The sequence below is a fragment of the Leptinotarsa decemlineata genome, unplaced genomic scaffold, assembly GCF_025532065.1.
Source record: "Leptinotarsa decemlineata unplaced genomic scaffold, Ldec_3_MD MMD2_tig00004067_RagTag_RagTag, whole genome shotgun sequence".
Taxonomy (NCBI): domain Eukaryota; kingdom Metazoa; phylum Arthropoda; class Insecta; order Coleoptera; family Chrysomelidae; genus Leptinotarsa; species Leptinotarsa decemlineata.
In genome coordinates this window covers 542,886-568,178 of record NW_027412602.1, presented here as the reverse complement: position 1 = coordinate 568,178, position 25,293 = coordinate 542,886, and the positions used below count along the sequence as shown (strand labels likewise).

Here is a 25,293-nt window from a genome sequence, read left to right as displayed (position 1 = left end):
TCTTTGATCCAACAATAATGACTATTACCGAAATCATCTGTGATAAGTAACAAATTGACATCTCTCCTAAGCCTTCTCTGAGAGTAACGTAATGGTCCAATTATTTCATACATTATTTTACCCTTCTCAAATTCACTTTCTAAACCGTATACATTAACTGAAATATCATTCTTGTCCTCAAATTTCACAATATCCTTAAAATTTACCGAAAAATTCATACCTGTTACATCTATGACAGTATTGAAATTTGGATATAATGAAACTTCTGACGTTCTATCGATTGCAGAATGTAGTGGTGAAGTGATAGCCCATGCAAAACAATGCTGATCTTCATTACGTATATCAATCACGGCCTTCCTACGCTCGATACATTCACATATGAACATCCACTGAGCGGGCTGTATTTAATAATGTTCACCTCCAGAAACATGATTTTTTCACAAGTCCAACCTTAAATACAAATCAAAATTACTGATACATCCAATTAAAGCTTAGTAGAAGTTCTTACCTGAATCAGGTTCCTTGAATTCTGTAGTTTGAGCGATAATTCCATTTCGAAATCCATCAAATGAGGAATTCAAATCAGTAGATTGGTCAACTGTTCTATTCTGAGAGTTAAATGATTTGGTTTTCTTCAGGTCTTGTGTTTGCAGAATATAACTCCCAAATACTTCCATATTCACTTTGATGATTTCGTGAACCCTGATAGCTGATTCCAATAATTCTATAACTTTCCGCCTGATTTCATTAAAGAATAACATGTAATCGGTGGAAACAATGGGACTCTGCACCCTGTATGTAGCAATCCGACGCTTGAAGCCACTCTTCATAGTTTGAACACCAAAACTGATTTATACACATGCATTATTCTTATGTTGCAGACTTCTATTGTGAGAATTCACTTGAGTCAATGGTATCATCACATTACAACAATTACATGTGTACATTGGTGTTGCAGCCTCATCTAATCTCCTTTGTTCCACTGATAGACCTACTTGGCAACTCTGGAGCTGATGACGACGAAGGTTATCACTACGAGTAAAAGATTTACCACAGTCACAAGAATACATTTTCTATATGTTCTCACTAACTCACTCAATGGAAACTGACATAACCAATACTCGCCCGCTTCTTAAATACCACAGTCCTCGCCGCCTGCGCGTCACCCTCGAGAGCGAGGGTAGAGCCATGCGTTACGTCATAGCCATCGCCACATCGAGGGAGGTAAGGGCACATCGATGAATACGCATTACTCAATCACACGCCGTGGAGTGCACATCTAGCTCTCCTACCGTTGAACGATTGCTGCTGGGGTAGAGCGATGCGTTACGTCACAGCCTTCACCGCATCGAGAGAGGTGAGGGCACATCAATGAATACGCATTACTCAACCACACGCTGTGAAGTGCACATCTCGCTCTCCTACCGTTGAACGGTTGCTGCTATGATGTCACACCACTACTAACTTGGTGGTCTCACACCGATGGAACATTCATTACTTGGAGGATCTTTGAAGTATGCAGACGTATGCTTGTACAGAGACAAGTACATGATGAAACCCTGTACCGTGCATTCTCACACACACACACACACACGCACACACACACACACAAAATCTCATATGAAAAAAAAATCTGAACGATTCATGCTCCAGACACTTCAAGGTCATGTAATAACGGCCATTGCGATAGTATTTTATTCATTGAGATCGAGGTCGATCACCCGTTCTTCGGTGTCGATATTTTTCAAGCTGAAAAAGCGCTGAATGACTTTATGACTGTCGGACCTTCGAACATCGTTGTGGTCATGTAAACATTGAATTAGACTAAAAAAATGAATATATTGCATCCTGCCGAAGATAATACGCTTGGGAAGGTTGAAAAACCGCTGAGATGAGGTTATTGTGGATAGCGTAGCTGACGAGAGGGCTTGGGGGAGTTGCTTGCGAGAGACGGAACCAAAAAGTCGGTCACCGGACCTCGTTGTGACGAGATCGGGGCTCTCATCCTCCCTCACCTTCGAGGCTGAGGGAGGTGGCCTAGAAGGGGGAGATATTTTGTTTGTAAGTGCGTGGGGCGAAATTTAACTATAAAAACGATAGGGAAATCTTAAGCCGGTATGGGGTACAGGGGAGTTTAAATTAAAAGTGTTGGTGTAGAAGACACACCGGGTCAACGAAACCTATGATCGACCACGAACCACCCAAAGAGGCGTTATGTAAGTGTTTGTTATTTTTTTCTACTAAACAGTTGATATTTCGAGGGAGTTCACTTAATATTTTATCTGAGTCCTCTTCCTATTTACAAAGAGGTTACATATTGTGGGGTTCCTAGTGCTGATAGTTGAACTAGAGTACAATTACAAAAAAATGGTGAAAATTTGAAGTTATACACCACTCTTCCTGAAGTGAAAGTAAAACTAAAAGTATTTTGTACCGAGTTGGTATGTTTATAGTTGTTTAAGAGTTTGAATTAAATAGTGAATAGCACAGTAATCATTTGCGGCGAATTATTTGTTCTATTTTCTCTTGTTTTATTGCAATTTAACATTTTTTTATATAAGATTTTACACGTTGTTTTTTTATTATTTTGTCCATAGAGTCGTATTCTACTTATTATACTTTATATTTGAAACTTTGGACTTTCATTTTCTCTTGGACTGAGAAAAATACCATCCTAGTAGAGTAAGATGAAGTTAAGAGAATACAAACAAATAAGAGACCTTTTGTCAATCTATCGAGAAGAGAATAGTGAGTGGAAAACATTTCAATTAAGATTAAAATTCAGTTCTGGAACCACACAATGAGAGAGAATATAAGTAAGTATACCAAATGATCAGATTTCAAAAAGACCGGCCTTCGTGCGATCGGAACGAACCCTACAGCTTTCTCGGACCTGCCTTGATATTCAAAATTGGATGCGGAGAAATCTGCATCTGGTGACAGCGCTGCTAAAATTCATTTCAGAAAATAAATAAATGAGAAAGGAGCATTTATCGGAATTGCCTAATTGTTGTACGATGGTACACTGTCCGACCTAGTCGAGACCAATTTGTAAGAGTCACATCGCCTTGACTTCACTAAACAACAAAAAATAAATTAATATGTCATAGTTGTGGGGGGAGGCTTAGAACCAGGAAAAAAATTCTTAACGATACATGCACCAGACACTTCAAGGTCACATCACCTTGACTTCACTAAACAACAAAAAAAAGCAATTAATACGTCATAGTGGTGGGAGTAAGCTTAGAACCGGCTCAAATCTCCTACTTTGGTGTTACTATGTAACAAATAAAATACTTTCCCCAATCGATAATATTATATATATTACGGAAAGGATCTGAACAATAACTGAGAAATAAGGTGCTTTTACAATGCAGGAAACCAACGGACATTATGAAAACCCTTCATAAGAAGCACATAAAAACAAAGCGGTATGTAGTACAGTCAGGGAAGTAGATATTTCGGAAACGAAATACACTATAGATAGGGATATCAGCCTTAAATATTTTGTGACCTTATCGATTTCACTATTGTAGTGATTATTGAAAACTAATAATTATAATAATCTGATAATACAAATAATATATTATTATGAATATATCAACATTTTTTAATTTCCTACTGTCTATAAGCAAAAAAACTATGACATGGTATTTGTCTTGTCGCAAAACCTTCAAACCAAAATTTGGTTTCGATCAAAACAATATTGATTCCTTTCCATAAGGAAGTGTATAAATTGTTTTTAATCCCAACATAACATAACATACCTACAATTATTATATTCGTCATGAGGAATCTAATGAAAACAACAGCAAAAAAACAAGTGATCGAATTTTCGAAAATTCACTTCATACATAGTCATGGGATTTTTCTACAATTTCCACTTTTTCATCAGTCTAGACGTCTTGGCATCATCGTTTTTGGATCTGATTTGTCAAAACATTCATACACAGGGTATTTAGTGAATTAGTGAAATAAACTCCAGAGTGTGATTCTGTATGAAAAAATAATGATATTTTGCTACATAACTTTCATCCGCAAATACTTAGTTTTCCGATATACAGTTTTACTTAAAAACTGACTATTTATTAATTGTTCTAGAATCGATCAAGATATGTAAATTAAATTTGGAGAGGTAGTTATTGCGCATTTTCTGACATGCAATCAAGAATTTTATTTTCATCATTGGCGCGCATTTGGGTAATGAGCTCAAACTAACAATCATTTCTGAATTACTCGTTCAATTTGTGACAAACATTTCTCTGAATATTACTGGAGTTTTTCCCCAACACCAAATCGTTATTTTTACACCTCGACACGTGTTTCGATCACCAAGTGATCATCTTCAAGAGGAAGATAAAACTGGTTTTATGTACCGAGATTATATTGTAAATAAAAAAAATAACGAGAAAGCAAAACTGAGACATTACTACTATTAAGTGTAAAAAATAACGTTAAAACTAATTGAGAAAATAAAAAAATATTGTTTTAGATATTATCTGGAAGCGGGCAAACCTGAGTGACGGGTCGCTTTAATTCTGTGCTAGCTGTTTTGATACTTACAACGCGAGTGACTCCATCTCTCCCTGGGTAAATTTGAGTTACTCTCCCTAAGTTCCACTTCAATGGTGGAGTTAAGTCATTTTTAACCAAGACCATGGTACCCATGTCAATGGACGAAGAGGGCTCTGTCCATTTCTTTCGCTGCATAAGTGTATGCAGATATTCATTATGTCATCTTTTCCAGAATGACTGATGCATTTGCTGGAGTAGTTGCCACCTTGATAGGTGCGAGAGTTTCACGTGTCTCAGATCAGAGTCGGGGGAGAATTGAGTGGTTCAAGGGTGAGAAAATGTCCAGAAGTACAGCCTGTAAATCATTGGCGTCCGAGCTGATGGGGCATAAAGGGCAAGAATTTAATACAGCCTCAATCTGTACTAAAACAGTATTCATTTCTTCGTAAGTGGTGAGAAGTTGAGAACCTATAACGCGAAACAAGTGAGTTTTCAGAACTTTGATTTGAGACTCCCAAAGACCTCCAAAATTGGGAGCTTTAGGACAGTTGAAACGAAACTGTAAATCATTCTCTTGAGAAACAGTTTGAGCAATAGACTTAAAATATGTGGATGCGCCAATAAAATTCGAACCAGAATCACTGTAAAGATGATTGCAATGTCCTCGACGAGCTATGAATCGGCGAAGAGCTGCAAGAAAAGCTTCCGAAGATAAATCAGAGACCAGTTCGATATGAACTGCTTTCATGACCATACATACAAAAATGCAAATGTAGGCCTTGTGAGTTTTTGCTCCGCGCATTCGTTTGAGCGTGATATAAAGGGGACCAGCCATATCAACGCCGGTATGGACAAAGGGTTTAGCTTGAGAAATGCGCTGAGGAGGGAGGAGGCCCATAATGGGTTGACGAGATGAAGGGTTGAGCTTAAAATATTTGAAACATTTTGAGAGGGAGAAATTTATTTTGTTTCAAGAGAGTAATTTCATTAGAGAAAGATTGATATTGCGCAAACTTTATTAAATGAGTAAGGGCTGAATCTAATTCAGAGGGGAGAAGAAAATCAGAGTGTTGTTTAGAGACATTCCGAGAGTTATTAATAAAGCGAAGAATGTACGCGAGAATTCTTTGAATTTTGAGGAAGGAGCTAAAATTAGTAAGAAGAACAGTAATAAAATGAGGGGTTAAAGTAGTAATGAGAACAGTTTTCCGGGATTCTTCTTGCGTTTCCGGAATCTCGGAGGGATTAGCACCTATATCAGAAGGCCAAGAATTTTCAGGAAGAGTCAACCAGTACGGTCCCGCCCACCATAGCCTATTACTAAGCAAATCGTGCGGAAGCGAGCCACGCGAACCAACATCTGCTGGGTTATACTGAGATCTGACATGTCGCCAGTGAGAAGTAGATAATTCCTGAATCTGAGCCACTCTATTGGCAACAAAAGTGCACCATCTATGAGGAGATGAATATAACCACGAAAGCACAATGGTAGAATCCGTCCATGCAGCAAAACTCTCAACTTGAATTTGGGATTCAATAATCCTGAGAGTATAACTCAAGAGCTTCTTCAATAACAAAGCTGCACAAAGTTCGAGAGGGGGGATAGAAAGCTTCTTTACAGGGGCTACTCGCGACTTTCCTGCGACAAAATGGACAGATATAGAAGCATCGGCCTGAACACAACGCAGATATACAACACTGGCATATCCTCGTTCAGAGTCGTCACAAAACGCATGCACAGTACATGAGAGAGACTTTTTTGATACAATGTTCCTAGGAATATTTAATTGAGAAATATGAGAGAGTTCACTAAGAACTTTGTTCCAGACAGAAGTAATATGCTTAGGAGAAGTTTCATCCCATCCTAGTCCAGAGATCCATAATTGTTGCAAGAGGGTCTTGAGAAGAAGAGTGAGAGGAGTTAAAAAACCAAGAGGGTCGAAGATGCGAGCCAATTAAGAAAGAATATTGCGTTTTGTACAAGTATGTGTGGTAGGAGTGACATGATAAGCGAATGAATCAGAGATAGGGTTCCACTGGAGGCCAAGGATTTTGATAACGGAGGCAGAATCTTTATCAAAAGAGAGGAGGTTTATGAGAAGATGGTCATAAGGTAAATGAGAGAGAAGTTCGGGAACATTACAGGCCCATTTACGGAGTTCAAATTGACCTTTAGCTAGTAAGGAAATTAACTGAGTTTGAAGAATTTGAGCGTCACCAATATTATTAGCCCCTCCAGTTATATCATCAATATAAGTGTTGTAGAGAAGTAGAGAAGAGGCGAGAGGATGAGTATCTTGATGATCGAGGGCTAACTGATGAAGAACTCTGTCACCATAGGTGACAGTATTTAAAACATATTCCTGTAGAGGTTCCTCTTCAGAAAATCGCCAGAGAATTTTCTGGTAGGGTGTGTGAGAGGGATGAATGAGAATTTGATGGTACATCTGTTTGATGTACGCAGTGAAAACTATAGAAGGCAAATGAAAGCGAAGGAGAATTGCAACAAGATCATTTTGCAATTTGGATCCAGGGAAACGTGTATCATTGAGAGATTGAGAGTTGAGATCTTTAGTCGAAGCATCAAACACAACTCGTAGCTTAGTGCTAAGACTATCAGGTCTCAAAACACAAAAGTGAGGAATATAATAAGAGTGAGAGGAAGACACATTATGAGAATTTATAAGAGACATGTGACCATGATTTAAATATTCCTGCATGAAGACATTATTTTCTTTCCTGAGATCAGGGTTGTTGATGAGTTTACGTTCCAGGGAGTGAAACCTACGGCGAGCAATATCTCTTGAACCATTGGAAGGTTCGACTCAAAGGGAAGTTGAACCTGAAATCGACCATTTTCCAAAATTTGAAAAGTTTCCCTGAAATGAGTTTCAACAGAATCATCTTCGAGAGAAATGGAAAGAGCATCTGGGACTTGTTCTAACTCCCAGAAACGAGTTACACAAGTTTCTAGAGAAATATCGGTGGCAGCAAAAAATGAGGAGGTGTGATTACTATGAGATGCAGATGGAACTTTACCCATGATCTCCCAACCAAAACAGGTTTCAAGGGCAACGGGCTTTTCCACACCAACGGAAATAGTTTTACCTGTAAAAAGTGAGCCAAAAATATCAGCACCAAGAAGTATATCTACAGGTGCAAATATGTTGAACTGAGAATCTGCCAATGGCAATTTCGAGAATTGAGAAAATTTATGAATAGGAAAAGATTGTTCGGATAAACTGGAACATATCTTGGGAATGACTATAAAATCGAGATTGAAATGAGGAGAGATTTTATTAACAGGTTTCACTAAACAAGTTACACCTTGTTGAGAAAAAGAATCTTTCTGAGCAATGCCAGAAATGGAGACAGATATCTTTTCTAGAGATAAACCTAAACGGTGAGCACATTTTGAGGAGATAAAATTAGACTGGCTTGCACTGTCTAGGACAGCTCTAACTTTATGAAATGTTCCATGTTTTCCTTTGACTTCAATTATAGCAGTAGAGAGAAGGACAGTGGAATTACAATGAGACAAGAGATCGACACGAGGTTGAGAAGAATCAGGATTATCTGATAAGCAAACATCATGTGAGGTACAAGGTTGATCATTATTACAAATGACTGGGGATTGAGAAACATTTTCAAAATGCAAAAGTGTGTGGTGTCTACCAGAACATTGCTTGCACATAGTGGTAGAAGAACAAACACGTGAATTATGGCGAAAACCTAGGCAATTGGAACACCAATTCTGAGATTTAACCAGAGAATATCTTCCTTTGGGAGATTTAGCTAAAAAGGAAGGACAATTATAAATCAAATGTGTTCCTTTGCAAAGCTGATATTTATTTTGAGTATGTGAAATGAAAGATGAGCATTCGAGTTTACTTTCTGAATTGTTATCATTATTAAATGTGGAGAATTTAGGTTTTGAAAGAGACCTTGAAGTCGGAGAACTATTGAAATTTACTGATTCTAACGCGGTCTAGATCTAAGCGATCTATGAGCATGTGATATAAAAGAAAGTCCCAATTGATGACTTCATAACCTAAATTGTCAAGCAATGACAATTTTCTTGAAAAATATTCAATACATTTCTTAACGAGTGAAAGTTTTCAGAAGTAATTTTTTTACATTGAAACTATAGCCTGCCAATGAGCGGTTGCAATTAAACGCTTATTTTCATATCTCTGTTTCAAATTATTGTAAGCATTTAAATAATTTTGAGCAGTTAAAGGGGTACGTTTTACAAGAGCTAGAGGTTCATTTTGCAAAGAAGAAATGAGATAATTAAGTTTATCAATGTGAGTTGATGAACTATTATTGTGAATAAGGGAAACATCATAGGTGTCTATGAAAGTTTGCAATTCAATTTTGGGTAATTTGACATTTTTACTAATGACAGGAGAAACATTTGGCGAATTACTCAATGTAGAAAAAAGCTGCGTATAGATTGTTTGGATTTCATAAAATTCGTCCATAAACAAACTGTGAATATCATGTTGGGAGGCAAGATCATCACTGTCTGTCGAGGCTAATGAAGCAGTTAAATTACTGTGAATTTCCTGAAATGCATCTTTTATCGTATCAATGTGTTTATATCTACATTGAAAATTCACGTGAACGGATTCATCATTAAGTGCGTTAACAGCGACGGTTTTCAAACTTTTCAATTTACTAATTTCAACTTATATATTGTTTTATTTTCTTTGCATCCGCCATTTTAGATCAACAAAGACCGAGAAAATAACAAATTCACAATGTGTTTACGAAGAACCAAAAAAAAATGTAGAGAAATAGAAAAAATGAAGTCAAATGTTCGAGTTCGAACGAGATGCAAAAAAACTCAAGGTTGTGTTCAATGACGAGGTACCAGAGTCTTTTCATATATATGAGCGATGATAATGAGAAAATAGTTTCAATTTATTCAATTATATAGAAGTTATTACACAATAGAGATGGTATATAATAAGTATGAGAAAAGTGTATTTATTTTCAAAGAGAATAATTTAAACTCATATGAGAGATAAATAATGTAAACACAATATTATTTTAATATGTGCGACTAAGAGATTATAGTATAAAACGAGAGAGTATATACTATATTATTTATGATAATATTCTATGAGTATCTATTCAGTCATCTACCAGCGAGAATCGAGAATTAAAGCGACTTTTTTCCTGAACAAAACATTCACCGGTAAAAAACCAAACGTGAATGAAATATTGCCAGAAACTGAGTTGAGCGTTCGTATCTGAAGAGAAATACGAATTTAAATCGAGAGAAGTACGAATGTTTTACGTATGACTTGAAAAAAATAACAATAGCAATGCTATTACTATCAATAATAATCCCGGTTCGATTGGACCAAAAAATAGTGGTGTTTTAGCAGACTGTATATAATAAGGTTACTGATATATTAGAAATAATTTCACTGTATTGTACTTTTTTATGACATACCTTGGTGAGTTGAGCATATAGATGCGCCGGCAGATTTTTAGACACTGGTTAGAGAGGCGATAAGTTCCTCGTTTCGTGGTACCACACACGCACGCCCGATACTCGAAGGTACTCGTGTCAATATAAATACATACAGTGTGATAATAAAATAAATGAGTTTAAATGAGAATGGAACAATTTGTTGTACATATGCGCCTATTTATTTATTATTGTTATTTTCTGTTGTTGTTCTGGTTTAATGTAATTGAATTAGAAAGTTTTTGATAGTGTATTGAAGAAATGAAAAATACGAGTTGAGAAGTTTTTTTGCATAAAAACGGCCCTCAATATGAAAAAAGGCAAGAGATATTTTTTGTCACAAATTGAACGAAGAATTCAAAAATTATTGTTAGTTTGAAATATCTCACGTACGTATCTGACGTACCATTTTTTCTTCAAAAAAATGGAAATCAATACCCTTACGCGCGCCGCTGATGCACAAAATTCTCAATTGCATGTAAGAAAATGTGCAATAACTACCCCTTGAAGCCCAGCAAGTTTCATTTGCATATTTCGGCCGGTTTCAGAGTAATAAATTGATAGTCAGTTTTAAAGAAAACTAACATCTAGTATCTATAAATACGAAGAATTCGCGGACAAAATAGAGAGCAAACTGTCATAATTTTTTCATACAGAATCACCTCCTGAAGTGTGTCGCACTTATTCACTAACACCCTGTATAAGTGAGTACATCTTATTTCGGGTCCAGATTCATTTCAATCATATATAATGAGGAAAATTTTGAAACAAAAACCCTATGGCAAAAATGAGCTAACGCTTGATATTAGTTGGATTTCGAAGATATCATTCATTCATCAATTATTTGGGTCACATTGAATTTCTCTATAATGAGTCTTAGCAAAAAACTAATTGAACTATAGCTTTTCTCGTGTCGTGATACAAAATTTATATATTGAAAAATAAACATTTTTAGAAAATGTTCAACACCCTGTATCTCAAAAACTATACAGTCTCATGTTCATGTGCACTTTTTTATTTAGGTGATGAGTAACATCGACTATTGAACAATACTTTTTCGAAAAACTTTTTCTCGAAATATACACGAATTCAATTGAATGCTCGAGATGAAATTGAATTATACATGATATAACTCATCTGAAGCTGGCGCCGACTTTTTGCAAAAATACATTTTTCTAAAAAACTCGATCAACATATTTTGTCGAACTCACCGAATGCAACTCAAAACTCTCATTAGAACTGCTCTGAGATTTCTTTCTGTCGAAAAAGTCTAATGACATATTCTGTATAACTCGCCGAGTGCTACTCAGTACTTCCATCAGAACTGTTCTGAAATTCATTTCTGTTATTATTCGAAATGTTGGTTTTTAGAATTTCTCACCTTATGATGGCCAATAAATTGAAGTTTCAATTTTTTTATAAAAGTAGATATATATATATATATATATATATATATATATATATATATATATATATATATATATATATATATATATATATATATGAAATCTGAAGTTTTCACGGATAGGAATATGTTAAACTGGTTTCCCGGAAAACCAGTTTAGCATATTCCTATCCGTGAATACTTCAGATTTCATATTCGATACCTTAACGGGGAGATGAGGTCAACCAAGAAGAAGAAGAACTCAGGTAAAACTCAACAACATTTAAGTAGTAGGTAGTAGAGTGTTTATGGACCCTCTATATCTGAACACGTAACGAATACCGTTTTACCAGTATAGTAAGAAGTGAGTTGAGCAAGGTCAACAAAACTTCTGAACACGCATTAGCACACCTAGATAATGACAAATGAGATTTTGTCGAAACGTCGGTGAAATTAGAGATAATATCACATACACGGATCAAATACCCGGAAAACCAGTTTAGCATATATATATATATATATATATATATATATATATATATATATATAAATGGAGATTTTATCGAGTGTGCATGATATAAATCATAAATGAAAAATTCGTGGATATAACACTCCAAACAGGGGGGCAAACCGCGGACACGTGTTTCTGGCTATTGGCCTCATCAGCGCGGTGCAGCCAAGTGTGAAGATGGGCAACACTTGTTTGCCGAAAGCAGGAAACAACACAAACGCACGGAGTCAACAACAGGAGCCAACCTGGACCCGGAAGTCACGCAGGTAGCTATAGCTGCCTACGTGGTCGTGTTAGATGTAGCCTGGGAATTCCAGGTCTTCCAACTGGAACCACAAATGTGCGGTTGGCACATTTGTGCCAACCGCACATTTTGTTTTCAATCGAGGCGGTCCTCGATTGAAAACAAAATGTGAAAAACCAGAAAAGTACTTGATAAAAATAGCTGCGTAAACGCAAGTGGAACATAAGTGGAACCACCTATTGGTGTGACACCCAAGTCAACTTGACAAGTTTTTATTGGGTGTGACACCAATAGGTGGTTCCACTTATGTTTCGCTTACGTTTACGCTGCTATTTTTATCAAGTACTCTTCTGGTTTTTCACATTTTGTCTTTAATAGGTTAAGGGTGATAATCAGTCGCTTTTCTTCACCAAAAGGCGACTTCAAATTGGTAGACCAGCCTTCTGAAAATACTTGACGTGAACTTATAATATTTTTCTTTTGTCACATCTTTCCGTCGAACGGTATATCCTTCGTTGAGCCAAGTTTCGTCCAGATAATAACTATTTCTTATCTTATCATCCTTAGGTAATTTCTCCTCCAGGGAATAATTTTATCATTTTCGATTAGGAGTGATTTTCTGTTTTGTTTTTTCCTTCAAGTTTTCCACAATTTTTTTCTCTCTATCATTGAAGACATACTTTGGTATTCTTTCAAGGCTCCCATTATTTTGTCATGGGTCGGTATTTCTTTCTTGAGATAAAACGAATGTAATGTTCTTATAATTGCAAGTTTGTAGTTTTCATCAACAGGTACAGTTTTTTTTTCTGAAGATGGTTTTGGCGATTTCACAGTTTCTTTTTATTGTCTCATTCTTGAATTCACATGTCGATGATTCTGGAGTCCGTCATTTGTGAACACAATTTAACCAGAGTATCAACAGTATACGTCATCCAGTTTTTTAACGAAAATTGAAAATATCTCAAGTTGTAGTATTATTTCCTCTTTTCGTAATGAAATTGACATTCACTTTCCAGCTCATATTTGTATCCGAATATGATTACAAAAATTTTGTTGTTTCATACAAACCAATCACGTTATCATTCATTATATTCATGGGTCGCGTGGAAAATTGCATACATACTGATTCAGAGCTATTGAGGATCAAGGACTTTCTAGCACACCATTTGTTGAATATTTCACAATTTGATATGTTTCCATATCCTCCAGAAAACGGAGATGCATTTTCCTATTTTAAGAGAATTGGGAAACTTAACATGCAATACTGACAAGTGATAATTAGATAATGGTTTGGCAATATACTGTCAAAATTTTTTCATCACTTTAGTGGATATTACAGTATCTTATGATATCAAAAACCTCTTTCTCGCACTCGGGTTTGATGTAGAATATTTGTCGATGTACATTGTGCAATAACTATCTAAAGTGAGAAAACATTGTGTTATTTCGATTTATGTTGGAAAATTCCTTCTTAGTTTTGACAATTTTTGCAATGTAATTTTTTCAGAGTGTTTGTGTTGCTGAACCAGAGAAGATTTTTCAATTCTTTTTCCATACTCAGAATTTCATGCTAATCCAACAATGATCCTCAATATTTTCTTCTTTTTTTACTCACGATTGAACGGGTTTTGTCTATAACGTGAATAATGGACTGAATGAAATTTTTCCAATCACATTATTTTCAATTCCAATTTCACTTTACTAACATCTAATTGGAACACTCTCATACATTTTACTTCTTTTTTCTCTATAGGTATGAATCAATGATAATTCTGAATCATATATGCTTCTCGCGTTGTCATTAATATTTTTTTTAAATATCAGAAATGATTCGTAAATGATTTCGAAATATAATGATGATGTTATCATTTGATAATGATACATTGATGGGACTTCATCTGAGTCGACTAAAAAAATAATATTTCCTTTGAACTAATAAATGTGACACTTTGATGTGGTCTTATATTTCGCTGGGAATCAAGTCGTTGACGTTGCCGTCTCTCCAGATTCTTGAGACCCTTTAACGGTTGTCACCAGGTATCGGATCAAATACGTCTGCATCTGGAAGCACTGCACGTCACCATTGACGCAAAAGCCAAGTTCCATGATTTCATGCCCGCTGGAGAGTCTCCTGACGGGAAGGTGTGTAAAAGGAACTAGTTTCTAACTGAATGGTGTTGAAAAAGATTACCTCAAACGTATAATGCCAACTCAGGTTCCATGTGTATGGAAGGGAACATGATTGAATTTGAGTGATACTATTTTGTTCTAATTCGATTATTAGTAGCTACTACTTTTATCTTAACTGAACTTCTTCTGGAATTTTATAATGTTATTGAAATGGAAAATATTTTCTGGAGTGAAATGAATCTACCGAAAAACTTTTTCTCACAACATAATAAAATACTGTTTCTCAAAATTGAATTCGAGTTGTCATTGATATGATTATATTTCCATGCAACGCTGAATAAACCACCCCTTTCTTAAAAAGCGGCATTGAATTCATAGCATAATTGGTTATTATATTGTTATTGTACAGATTGGGCCAAATTGTACACTTTTAAAGGGAAACTCCTCTATTCAAAGTTGATAGATAAAAAAGTGATGGGTGTATCTGAGAGTCAGTGGAATGGTGGAAACCGCATATCGATTATATCATCGTTTCCGAGTTACAGCATGTTTTCCTGTCAAAAATTTATTGTTTCTATGAAAACATTTCCGAAGCACTTTTTCACGTAGAATTCAAAAGTGTGGAAAACTCTAATGAGATATCAATAGTTATTGATAGAAAACATTTTTTTATTGAGAAACCCTGTATATTTCTGCATATTTCAAAAAAGTCAAAAAACACTTGATGTTTTGCTAGGGTAATCTTTGAAATACAGATTAGGTTTTTTTTCATGTAGACTTTGAAACGCACACTTTGATCAAGTGTGCTTTGGAAGCTGCGGCGATAAAAAAGAATTCAAATCTTCACTAGTAGCTGTCAAATTTTGAATTAAACAGTAAATACGCTCTTCAATCAGTGGTTTTTGTTCAATTTTCAAACACATTCGCAATGAAGTATGAAAAATGGGATACGATGGTATATTTTATACAAACCGGGGAAAATGCAGGAGCAGGAAGCAATTTATATCAAGAGAGGTATCCAGAGAAAAATAACCTTTTAGAAACATTTTCGGAAGATGCATGCTTCATGCAGTTTCTAAAGAAAAATCTGAATAGAAATTCTAGTTTATCAATAAGAGTAAATCATAGTAGCATTGAGCAGATTGATGTTGCTCGCTTTCTGGGATTTATATTGGATAATAAAATGACATAGAAAAATCATATAAACGAAACAACCACCAAGCTGAGTAAAATCTGTTTTGTAATAAGACAACTGAAAAATACTGTATCAACTGAAACTCTGAAATTGGCATACTATGGATTGGTTCAATCAATACTCAGTTATTGCCTAATGTTTTGGGGTAGCTCAAACTGCCTAAATCAGATATTTATAATAAAAAAAAAAACATCAGAAGTATGATTGGAGTCAAGCCTAATACATCTTGTGAATCAATTTTTCCGAAGATAGGTATTCTCACAGTGTATTCACTATATATATTTCAAATTACTCTGAATATTAAAACATAAGAGAATTCCATTCTTGAAAATAGCAGTTTACACAAGTACGATACAAAAAAATGTGGTGACCTACATCAACCATACTCAAGATCAACCATTGGGCAAAACTCGCACATATATAAAGGTATTCTCTGCTATAATAGATTTATAGATTTGTTTAATAGCAACATTGATCTTGCCGATTTGACAATTTTCAAAAACTTCCTGTACAAGTATTTAGAATCCAGGGCATTCTACTCGTTAGAGGAATTTCTGAAGGCACGAACTAATATATTGTAATTAGGTATATTTTAATATATGTCTGTATTTTGTTTTTCATACTTCTTCACGTGCTGATTTTTATATGTGGACTAAATACTAAATTTATATCATATTTTGTGACGAGTCCAATAAGTTATACATTCTGTACTCCTTTTTGTGATAACTTCAGTGACGAATGAAGTTCTATTCTATTCTATTCCATGCGTTTTGATTACTGATGTGAAAAGCTTTCTCATTATTTGTTAGCTACTACTCTTTCTACTGTTTCTGTTTCATCGCCGCGTTGTCCAAATCCTACTTGACGAAAGTTTGCCTTTCAAAGCCTACATGAAAATACCAAAAAGCTCTTTATTTCAAAATATCAACACCTGGAAAGGTATTCCCAAGCTCTCTCTCTGTATCTGTAGAGTAGGGAGGGTGAGTATAAGCCCACAGTACTTAGGCCACATGTGACCCATTGTTCATCGTCCCGAGAAGTTGTCCTCCTAGGTCATCGTCCATCCTGTTTTTTCCAGGAAGGTGGACAGGTCACTGAGAGACATCTCTTTTATATCGGCAGGTGTAGGCCAAGACTCGCCGAACACACACTCTCTTATTGACGATAACTCCGGGCACTCGCACAGGACATGCCTGACAGTCTCATCTTCCTGTTCACACATCCTGCATAAAGGTGTGCCCACCAAGCTCTCTTGAAATATGCAGGAATATACATGGTGTCTCTTTGAAAAAATAGTTTTCCATCGATAACTATTGATATCTTATTTGAAATAATGAGTTTCTCATACCATTCAATTTTACGTGAAAGATTGCGTCAAAAATGTTTCCAAAGAAACGAAAAATTTTTGACAGGAAAAAGTTACAGCAACTTTTCGAAAATGCACATTTTCGAAAAACATGCTGTTACTCAGAAATGATGATCGATATGCGGTTTTCACCTTCAAGCTTGTTATTAAATTTGACACATTTGACACAGTAGATGAAAACTATTCATCTATCTAGTTTGAAAACAGGAGAGTCTCTTTAAAAGTGTCCAATTTGGTCCACTTTGTACATATCAGTTACTATCTATTAGTTACGTAATCCTTACCCCTGATTGTGGAATTGGCCGCGGTGGTAGTGTTCCCGACTCACGATCGGAAGACCGTGGGTTCGATTCCTGCCTCGACCAGATATTTTCCTCGAGATAATTTATCTGGTTGAAGCTGGGATGATTCTACAACTGTGTTAGGAATCACACGTTAAAAGGTAAGACCTTGTTAGTCCTCAGCTCGCACAGGTTCCTCAACTTCTGAGAGTTGTCTTTCGTATGGAGGCGACAGCTGATTAACAAAAAAACGATTTTGAACAGATCATTAAGTATCGAGAAAGGAGAAGTAGCTTTGAGTAGATATTTATACATGTGTACCAATCTATAAATATACCTCTAGTGCATTTCACGGTTTTAACTTGTGCATGATTTTGTTGACAATTTGACGAATAGTAATAATCTAGTAAAAAATCTGCACAAAAGTCCAGAATCTACTAACAAAATGAATAGAAATTCAGTAACTTTTTAATAGTTTAAAGGACTTTTATGGTAAATCTAGGAATTTTTTACAACAGGCCATTGATTTATTTATGGAGACCAACGTAGGAAAATGGGCATTCCGGTCAAAAAAGCCTCATAGTTCATCTATTATTATGAAACAAAAATGGTTGCGATTGCTCGAAAAGACTTCGAAGAAGTTTAAAAAAATGAATAAATCACTTTGCGATTGGAAAGTAATAAATTGATATGAGTCTTTTACCTGTTCTAATGCTGTGTAAAAATACCAACTTGAAAAATACTATGAATCATTGCTAGAAATCGCACGTTGAAAGGTTAGGCCTTGTCAACTTGAGTCATGCAATTATCAAGTTTTGAAAGAGTTGCCGATTGTCACTAGAAAACATGGTCTGCTACTTTGACTACCTCTTAAAATTTATATAAATATCTCATAGTCCGTAACAGTGACTTATCAAATATAGAGACTGACATCATTCGATTTTTCACATTTATATTAAACTTGTTCGAATATTTGGCGAATTCTCTTCTAATAATGGCGAATGCACACATGTGTGAGACGCGTAAATAATTTATTTAAATGTATTTTGAATATTCACTTTGATTTGCATGTTTGACAAAGCTACTGAAAAAAGGGCTGTTATTAATATAACTGTTAGGAGATTAGCTTCTGAATACATTTCTGAATTTTTTAAGTTATATTTATTTACTTCAGTCTGAAGGTAACATCAATTATTTCGAGGAAAAGTTTTACCTAGGAGTGTTTCATTCACAGGTTTTTAGTCAAAACTACTAGGAGTATATTTGAATGGAGTGTAGTATCATTCTTCCATAATATCTGCTACAACAAATACTCCAAATTGTGTTTTCAACTTATTGTAAAGATCCAGAAAATGATATCAAAGAACCTTAATAAGATACCTATTTTCAGAAGGCTATTTTTAACTCGTTGAACATTAACTTTCAAATAAGCTCATGAAAGAGAAGAACAGTTGACCAATTCTCTTACCTGAGTTTTGATATTCAACTTTAGTGAGTGGAAGAGAGAAACCTGTGATGTTATCGACGCAGGATGGAATGAGTATCGGAAAGCGTGGAACTCTGCCCCTCGGCCCCCTTAGTACTCCACATCACCGCTCAGGCCCTCTCGAGACTCCGCATCACCCCTCAGGCCCCCTTGTCACGTGTTCCTAATTAAAAAAAGTTTATAGTTATAAGAATCCAACCCAGGACGTCCGCGTGGAAGACATTGTCCTTAGCCTCTACACCAACGTAAGATATTGGAAGTAACTGCGAATGATGGGTATTTACAGCGTTAGTTTTGTCGGGACCGAAATTAACTCATTTTATATACTTGACCGCTTTTTTGATTTCCGTCGAATGTTAGGAAAGTTGTAATTGACATTATCACGTTGAAGATAGGAAAATATATTTAGATTTGGGAAAGAGATAATATTTCATGTAAAGATGTGTATCTGTGTGTAAGAGCGAGAGACGCGTGTGACGTAATCGAGGCAAAGAGAGATGGGGATGGTATCGAGGTTATACGCTGCCAATGCCAGCATGACAGGTTCGGCGTTGCCGGTTATAAAATATGTCGTTGTTTATGGGACAATGTAGCGTTGACGTTTAGAAAATGAAGGGTTAGGAATACGACTGTGTACGGGATGTCTCAAAATACATCATTGAAAGAAAAAAACATGGCGCGTCGAAGTGTACAGGGTACGTCAAAATATATCTGAGAAAGAACATGTCAGTTTAACAGGAGTCTAGCATTCCAACATGCCAAAAGGGCACTAAGTCTCGTATCTTTGTTAACCAAGTTAGCATCATCAGGAGAAAGATGATATCCAAAAGTGTCGAGAGATTAGGCGTTGTGGAACACACTCAACGTGAGGGCATGGGGGGAGCGAAGTATTCGACAATGACATTTCAAAATACGTTGTTTCGCATAAGTTTCGACCGTTTTTCTTGCGTTTATTCGTTATCGTTCCGTTGTTATTATCGTAGCCGTTTTCGTGTTTGAATAATTGTACACCATTAGTCAGTTACATTAGATATGAGATTGGAAAAAAAACGATGTTCCGTACGTCGTTGGTGAACAAAAATTAGTAATATCATGGCATTCAGAGAATACAGACGTAAAGTAGAGGAATTTGAGAGATGTGTCCAACAAATAAGTAATGATATTCAATTATATGAGGAAAAGAAAAAGGTTCTTAAGCAGTTGAATAATTTACACATTCAAGACGAAGTGTTCCAGCCTCAGAGTGTAGAATATGTCGTCAACGATGCTGAAAAACAAATTTTGTACTTCCGACTACAAACATTTTTGTTCAATATGTAAACGTACCGAATGTGGGTGGAATTCCAAGGAAGTATCCGTGAAGGCTAGTGTTTATAGATGTAAACAATGTAAATCGATTCGTTCGACATCAGTCAATTAGGGTCAGTTAGCAGTATTTGCGCAGGCGCAATTCCAAAGAATACACCATTCAAATGTGAATTGAAAAAGATATTTCAAGATTTTCGTCATTCAAGTACAAAAAACTGTTGAATTTGTTTCACAACACGCAACAAGGCAAGAGAAAAAGAAGTCGCAAATGGAATTTAACGTTCATAAAGTTATCATAAAATCTACGATGTCAGCATGTATTTTGATTAGAGTTGTACAATAACTATGGAATTTAATAAAAAAAATGAATATTTTGATTGAAACAGTAAATTTTTTGTTTTATTTCACGTTGGTAAGAATATATAATATAGGTATTATATTGATATATCCACGAGTAATGATCACTATCATATCATCATTCAATGCAGTAACATTATCAACTTTTCCCTTTGATCATTTTGAAATAGAATGACTAATGAAATAAGTGATGTCAAACGACAAGTTGTTAATGAATTACATAGACCTGCAAGACGTAATTTTCGTAGGAAAATAACCACCATCAAAGGTTTTGCAGATCTATGGCAAATAGATCTAGCTGAACTACAACCTTATGCAAAAAGTAATAAAGGATACCGATATATGCTTGTAGTGATTGATTGTTACTCAAAATATTTGTGGATTGTAGCAGTTGAAGATAAAACAGGTAGTACAATAACTAATGCAATGAAACATACTGAAGGAAGCCGAATTTTCCCCCAAACATATACAAAGCGATCAAGGGAAAGAATTTTTTAATAGAAGCTTCTTATCTCTCATGCGAGAATATAATATCAATCATTATTCAACATTTAGCACAAAGAAGGCGGCTATAGCAGAAAGAGTGATTCGTACAATGAAGGCATGGCTCTACAAGGAATTTTCGATGAGAGGTCACCACAAATGGCTTGATATTCTTCCAACTATAACTAGTAGATACAACAATAGAGTTCATCGTACAATGTTGATTCAACAACAAAATTGAAATTCAAAGGTATCAAAGGAATTGGAGGAAAACAAAGTAAACCTAAATTCTAATTGGATGATATTGTACGTATAAGCAAGTACAAAAATATTATTGAAATGTCTTACACTGCGAACTTAAAATTAATAAAACCACCCCCACGACCTATAATCTTGAAGATATGAACCTATTAGACGATGTTTTTACGAAGAAGAGTTATTACGAACCAAAAATCCTGACGTATATCTGATTGAGAAGGTGTTGAACAAAAGAAAAAATGAAGTATATGTAAAGTGGTTAGGCCTTCCTAGCGAACAAAATTCTTGGATTGATGAAGCAAATATGGTTTAAATGTATCTACTATTGTATTCATGAATAAAGTAATGTTGAAGTTCATTATTGTTTTCATTTCAGTTATAAGTATGTGAATTGAAAAATATTGTAGCGGTAAATGTTGCCCCAGCCATTCGCAACGTTCTGTGTATACCAAACCAAATTAATTGTATACTCCATTCCCCCTTATATTTTTCAACTCACAATATTGAAAACACATTATCATTTCCAAAACTAATCGCTGTCACTTTGAAATGCACTCTCCAACTCTTTTCGCCAATTATCTCTCACTGATAATGCCGTCTCATGAAGTTGAGTCGACTCCTCAAGCTCTGCCTGAACTTGCATTCTCGAACGTTGATTGAATTGATTATCTTTAACAATTTTTGAACGGAGTTCATCTGCATCTGTACACATTTTAACCAATTCAAACTTCGCTAATGCAATCTTAGCATCTAATGCTTGAAGAGTTTCCTTATTAGCATTAATAGCCCGCTCACTCTTTCAAGTTCAGCAATAGCCATCTGCGCCTTTACAAGGCGGCATTTTGCTTTCTTTTTCATTTCTCCAAACCGATGTAGAGGACTGAAAGAAGATAGCGATTCAGCTTTCAAATCACCCATCATTTCTTCAGGTGAACGTTTTGGCTTCCTCTTCGATCTGTAACTTTTCGTTGCGGGTTTTTTCTCTCGCACAACACTTTTCGATTGTTTTTTTTTCTCTGAAGTCAGTGACAATCGATGAAGATGCATTAGTAACCTTCCTCTTGATTGTTCTAGATTTCTTATCAACACTAAGAGGAAGGGTAGATGAAGAGTGTTTGAGTGATGATAATTGCGAAACGATCGGATTTTCAATAATAATTTGCTCATTTGGTTCTGGCACATCTGCAAAGTTAACGAAGTCGTTGATATCAAAATCATTTATCGAATTTTGACTCGATAAATGTAATACTGGAATATTTTCAAAATCAGTGTGATCGATATCAACAAGTGGTGAACCATCTTCAGCAATCAACAACGGCATAGAGCTCATGATAATGATTATTTAGGTCTGAGGAATGATATGTGATAGCAATAGAATGTGGATAGGAAAGGTGATGATGTTACTGAGACCTCACCATTTATAGAAGAAAATAAACTAGCGCATGCGCTCGATCATCAACTGGCGCATGCGCTCTTTCACAAAACTGTTCACGCATGTGACGATCTTCGTCATTTGAGAGGAACATTCTGTGCTACATGCATTTCTAAAATAAGAGAAAATAATACAAATGAATACAAAATAATATATTTATTAATAACACAGGACAATAACGGTAATAAAAATCAAAAGTGTTAAAGTGTCGCTGTTGATGTGGAATGTTCTTTCACTCTCCTCCTCAATATTTGTTGTTCATGTGCCAGACACCAACATTGAAAAAAATGAATTCTATTTGGGTAGAGTTGACCAACCTTCTCACATAAATCCCAAGTACTTCTACATGTAGTGCATACATGATTCCAGCAATTCATAGAATATGTATCACAACGCAAATAACGTTGCAGCGGAGCTGGAACGGCAGCACAGGTACCACAAATATTTCTACAAATACCTATATTATTCAATATTATAGATTCAGAACACTTCAGGCACTGTAACTGTTGTTGACGATAATCAGATTTTGTTCGCTTCGGTGGATGAGATGGAGGCGATAGTTGAATCCGCGACACACAATCACTACACATACCAGTACATGGATTAATTGCTTCCTTAGGTCTACTCATCTGGCAAAAGTAGCACAAAATAGCCCCTGCAATCATCATTGGGTAGACACACACTTTTGGTTTTTCATTCCACTCTTTTGGAAACGGCATTTTACTAATTCGAATAGAAATATCAAAAGATGACATAGAAACTCTGACTGCTCTCTCCTATTCTGACATTCTCTATTTATACAAATTAACATCATGTGAAAGTATAGTGGGATAACTTCTCCTCCTCTTCCACTCAAAACGAGTCAAGTGATAAGTGGGAGTCGTACCACCACCACTACCTATACAATTATATAATTCGACTTGTGACCCTGAAGTTCATTCATTCACTCTGCAACTGTGAGAAAACATCAAGATGAATACTCAAAAAATAGTTGCTACATTGAACAGAATATCTGCTATTGATGCAAATAATTGGATAGACGAGTCAGAAGATGAGGATGCCAACATTCAGCTAGAGGAAGTGATAGTTGAAGAAGGTGTTGGAGTCGATGAAGAGGAGATTGACCTTGGAGTCAACGAAGTTTGAAAATGAGGCTAATGAAAACGAGGCTAATGAGAGCGGTGAAGATGATGACATGGTCGATGAGTTGGTCGTGGATGGTGAAGGCGATGATGAATGGATTATAGCTGATTCATCTGAAGGTGATGGTGCTTTGAGAATCGGTCTCTGAATGCTCAACATCACCGACACGCTAGAAGATCCCATGGATTTATATTACGTGATGGACGCGCATGTGCAGATCCGAACGATTGATGGCAACATCAAAAAGTTATGTTGGTGTTGTTTTCGATTTTACTCGATACGGAACAATAACGGCAGCTGGTATCAACATGTAAACATCCATGATACGGTCTCTATGATGCAGCTGGGTCAGTATTGGTGTGAGGCATGTGAAAGACCGCTCACAAATTTCACGAGAGTGTCAGCATGCATAATATGCAATAATGTCAAACCTGTGACAGAATAACCGTGGACCTATTGGTCAAAAAAACAACAGCCGTTTTCAGGGCTACATTATTCACACAAATAGTAGTTGTAGTAGTATTCACAGATTATGTGACAAATGACTACTTTGACTAATAAAAGTCTAAGTTGGAAATTTGTTAGTCTTTGAATATCTGTGCATTATATGATATATTACTACTTTGACTGAAAAGTCGAAGTTGGGAATTTGCTAGTCATTGAATATCTATCAACGAATCTATTAGACAAGTCATAACTTCTAGACTATTAGGTGTATCAAAACGAGCTTTGGTACAGATGAATGGTATGTGGAGAGGAGAGTTTTCACATATTTTTCACTTTCCGGTCACTTCCGGTTTCAGCGGAAATGGCTCCGGTTCTGAATTTTTAAATGGAACACCCTGTATATTGTAACATTTTTGGATTTCTGAGACAATTCTGGATCAGAAACTGACATTTCCGGAAGTTTTTCAGCCTACTTGATTTTTTCAGAGTCACTTTTAAAATTGCATCTAGGTGGCCATGATCGGACGTAAACTAATCTATGGACCTCAGGTGATATCAGAAAATTGCAATAGCGGAGTTTTAGTGACTAGTGTGTTGAATATGAATGAGACAAGTTTACAAAATAACATTTTCGTGTCTAACTATTATTTTTCAAATGGCAACCATTTTTTGACAAGCACTTTCCGAAAAAAGGATTTTTTGACAAATCTAACGATACTAATTTATTTGCGATTGGATTACAAATAAGAACATAAATTAAATATTACTGAGGAAAATACTTGATACAAATTCATTTACTTTTGTCAAGGGTGCCATGGATAGGAATGATGCATAATATTTTGCGGTTATTTCCATCAAGTCCACTTTGGAGAACAAAACGCTCACCTAGGTTATGACAGTGACATAAGCTTTATGAGCAGAAAGTAGAAGTTTCTCTCGATTTTCGTTAATTTTAGTTTAATTTTTCGTCGAAATAATGTATACTCAAAGTGAAAAAGTGGATATGTTGTTATTGTTTGGAGAACAACATTTGTATGCTGACGACGGCAATAGAAGAGTAGTATTTTGTGATTGGTTGCTTCAAAATCATAGAGTTAACCCAAATTTTATCAACTTCATTCTATTTTCCGACGAATCACGGTTTACAAATAATGGCATGTTTAATAAGCAGAATTGTCGGTACTGGGCCCAACAAAATCAACATGCAATGAGAGAGGGCAATTTTCAAGAAAGGTTTGGCGTCAATGTCTGGGCTGGTATCGTTGGAAACA

General features: G+C 35.7%; 1 protein-coding gene across 2 annotated transcripts in view; it reads right to left on the bottom strand.

The window, feature by feature from the left end:
- Positions 1-25,293, bottom strand: part of LOC111513686 (uncharacterized) — a 436,986-nt gene that overhangs the window by 214,854 nt on the left and 196,839 nt on the right. The window contains exon 1 of one of the 2 annotated variants that reach the window (XM_074178546.1): positions 9,980-10,018. The exons of the other annotated variant lie outside the window; for it this stretch is intronic. The gene's annotated coding sequence lies outside the window, so the exon portion shown is untranslated. Of the gene's footprint in view, positions 1-9,979; positions 10,019-25,293 lie in introns of those variants that run through there. 2 annotated transcript variants of the gene reach the window in all.